The 3,442-nt window shown below is 40.6% G+C and overlaps 1 long non-coding RNA gene across 3 annotated transcripts; it reads right to left on the bottom strand.

Moving 5' to 3' along the window:
• Positions 1–899: 899 nt before the first annotated feature.
• LOC112903633 lies at positions 900–3,155 on the bottom strand. 3 transcript variants are annotated; one of them, XR_003230830.1, is made up of 3 exons: positions 2,855–3,155; positions 1,780–2,791; positions 900–1,525 (listed from the first exon to the last, which is right to left on the bottom strand). It is a non-coding gene; the product is annotated as an uncharacterized LOC112903633 (long non-coding RNA). The 3 variants fall into 3 exon arrangements; XR_003230829.1 differs by having other exon boundaries at positions 1,780–2,779; positions 2,855–3,154; XR_003230828.1 differs by lacking the exon at positions 2,855–3,155 and having other exon boundaries at positions 1,780–2,848.
• Between the last annotated feature and the right edge of the window lie 287 nt (positions 3,156–3,442).

The raw sequence follows: 3,442 nt of genomic DNA, 5'->3' as shown, positions 1-3,442 counted from the left end.
AGAAATGATTAGCGGATGATATTTGACCGGATTAATAGGCTAGATAACCGTACTATTAAGAGGATCAATTTTATTTGCTTGATGGTTCTATAGTGCAGCTCTGCTCAAACAATTGCATTGCATGCATATAGAAAAATCATGTTTGAATAAATGAAAAGACCGGAGAGAAAACGTTTGTTGAAAATAGCTAACTATGCTTAAGAGACGGACGATCTGCCATTTGTACGGCTGAGAGGCGGATGGTCTGCCATTTGTACGGTGAATTCCATGACTTAGCCAAAATTCAAGTTATCTGGTCGAGCTGAAGTTTTCAATGGCGGATGGTCTGGCCCTGGGGTCGGATGGTCCGCAGGCTAATGTGAGTAAACCAACAGAAACTTCAATATTTCTGGTGAGCTTTTCACGCTGAATGGCGGACGGTCTACCTAGTACTAGCGCATGATCCGCCTGGTCTTGCTACGCGTCGACAGAAACACAAATCTAACTTTTTGACTGTGAACAGCGAAATATCCAGCCCTAAGGAGCGGATGATCCGCCGGCTGATGCTAAGCGATAACAGAAACTTTATCGTTTCTATGTATTGTCATTTCTATGTATTCTTTAACCATATATGGCAGACAGTCCTGTCCTGAGGATGGACGGTCCGCCGGCTAAAATTTGAATTGCGATAGAAACTAGACTGTTCTATGTTGGAACTTTGTTGAACCGCGGACGGTCCACGGTTTATGAGGCAGACGGTCTGCCCGGGCTGTAAATGTTACCAAAGCAGCCTGATTTTATCCTGAAAGAAGTTGGCAAGTTAACAATTAGAAAATTAGAATAGTTTTATCTTATCTCAGATTCTCAGCCATAGAAATCCTCTCAACCCTTTACCTGTACTAATATGGTATCCTTGGACGAATCTGAACCTTAAATAATATACTCATATTTTTCAGTGAAATACAATACCCTAGAATACTTCTAGGTGAAAGGTACAATGGTATTTGTACATTCGCAAATTATCGTAATAAATACCAACACTTACAAAAGAGAAAATTCCCTATATGCTATTAGAATTTATACATGTCTGTTCTATGCAATGAAAAATATAAATTCCTTTCATTGCCATTGGTTTTAACTAGAACATTCAGCGCGCTTTGCGCCCCTTATTATGATCTTAACTAATATAGAAATGAGCACTCAGCAACCTATAGTAAGCATGAAGTTTCTGAAATACAAATGGCACAAATTGATGCATAGGAAATCGTACAGATATAACTTTTAAAAGCATAAGCACTCTAGTTAATACTTTAAAATGAACACACCGATGCAGGTTACTGTAGTAGGCCCATTGTGCTCACACGAAGAACTCAGCAATAACTGGTTCAAATTTTTTTTCAAATTATTTTCCATATAAAACTCATTGAATTTAGATATGCTCCCGCTATCAATGTTTTTTCCTGAGTATCAATCAGAGGTCCTTGCTATCTCTGTAGACTTAGCTTGTACCAAAGCTACAGCGTTGTATGCAAGAGCAACCATCTAGCTGCATAAAGTAAGCCAATTATTCAGGGATTCAAGATGACCAACTCTTACTGTATAGTTAAAATAGTCAACAGGAGAAGATAGTACTAAAATACATATCTATTTATGGGTTAAAGATAACTCTAACATAGTTTGCCAATAAAATAAGATCTAGTACAATAGCATAGTGGTGTTCACCTGAAAACTAAAATTGTTGTTTTGGAAGTGAAATGAGAAAGCCGATAATCCAAAAATCACAACAGCAATCACACAGACCTTAGGGATGAAAGGGCGACTCTAGCACCACCCAATGTCTTCTCTCTATTGTGTTCTTCAAATCGTCACTTGCCAAGCCAATTCTAGCATTAGCATGAATAGGAATAATTGTCAAAAAAATCATAATATGAGGAGTTGACAACGTCTTCGAAAACCTACTAAACTTTCTTCTTTCGAAAAATATTTGAAAATCCTCCTTTGACAGGTTATCTGTGTGCTTATGTGAAGTTGGAGATAGAGATAGCTAACCAACATAGATATAGCTCATTTCAGAATAGTTGAAATACTTGTCACAGCTTTCTCAAATACTACGAGACAACAGCAGCAGCAGTAAAACCTATAAGTTATGAAGTACGTGGTTACCTAAACCCAATTCCTTCCAATAGCATTACTGACGGCAGGCTGATGAATAAGGCCATAAGCCAACTAAAGATTCAGTCACATCAATTTTTCATATTTAGGCATAATTGTTCTCCAACCATTAATTTATCCCCTAAGTCTCAAACATAGCAAGGTCATCATCTACAATTATAATGGCATTGCTGTTATCAATCTAAATTTGGTGTTTCCTTTCATTTTCATGATGACCATCAGCATATACATGGATAAATCCGAACATATCTCCATTTTATGTACATGTCAAGATGTTGTTTTCCTCGTTTCAAAAAAAAAGGTGTTGCTTTCCTTTCACTTTCATAATGACCAAAATATCTAGATGAAGTCTTTTGAAACTTTTCTTTGCACATGCAAAGAAGCACCCTATACAGTGGACGTTTTCTTAAGTTCTTCTTAGCACTGACAAAGATTTAGAATAAATTTAGATACAACTTTATCTGCTGAAATTATAAAACTTTTACCAGCAAAGGCAAACAACAACATATCACAAGAATGAATCTGAGAATAAACTTTACATGTTGCACAACACGTGTTAGTATCATCTGAGGTTGGTGTTGACTCTGCAAGTGTGGCTGGAGCAGTCTCATGGTACTAAAAAAGGAGCCTGTACAAGGAGCTAAAATAGTTCACATGTAGAGTCAACACATGTTGCACAAGGAACTGTAAACAAGGAACATACCAGCATAAGCAAAGAAAAACATATCAGAACATTAGGGCGCGGCACGGCGCGGCGAGCCGGCGGCGCGTGCGGTGCTGGCTGCTGCCTGCCCGCTTGGCTGGCTGGTGGCCGAGGAGGGAGTGCGCGCCTGGCTGGCTGGTGGCCGTGGAGGGAGTGCGCGCCGCGGTGCGCGGGACCCCGGCAAGCCGGCGGCGTAGGGCGCGTGCGGAGGATTCGGGAGGCGGGCGGCTGACGGAGCCCTTCGCCATTGGATACGATAGTGAGGAGATGCCAGATGGGGGCTGCAGCAAATCTAAACGGGAGAAGGGGAGGGGATAAGGCCGTGTGGGGCCCATAGACGTGGAGTGGGAGACGATCCCGGCCTGGCTGCTGCGACGCGTCTCCGGACGCCACGCGGCACGGGAAGTGCGGAGAGCGCGTCAAAAGGTAGCAAGTGTTCTAGGCTGGGCACAAGTAAACTTTTACTTCTGTCGTATTTGAGTGTTTATATCAATTAAAAGTATTAAATATGATATAATTACAAAACTAATAGTATAAATGGAGATTAATTCGTGAGATGAATCCATTAAGTCTAATTAATTCATAATT

Source organism: Panicum hallii, chromosome 1 (assembly GCF_002211085.1).
Source record: "Panicum hallii strain FIL2 chromosome 1, PHallii_v3.1, whole genome shotgun sequence".
Classification (NCBI taxonomy): Eukaryota; Viridiplantae; Streptophyta; class Magnoliopsida; order Poales; family Poaceae; genus Panicum; species Panicum hallii.
Note: the sequence above shows the minus strand (reverse complement) of the source record. Positions and strands in the feature narration are given on the sequence as shown.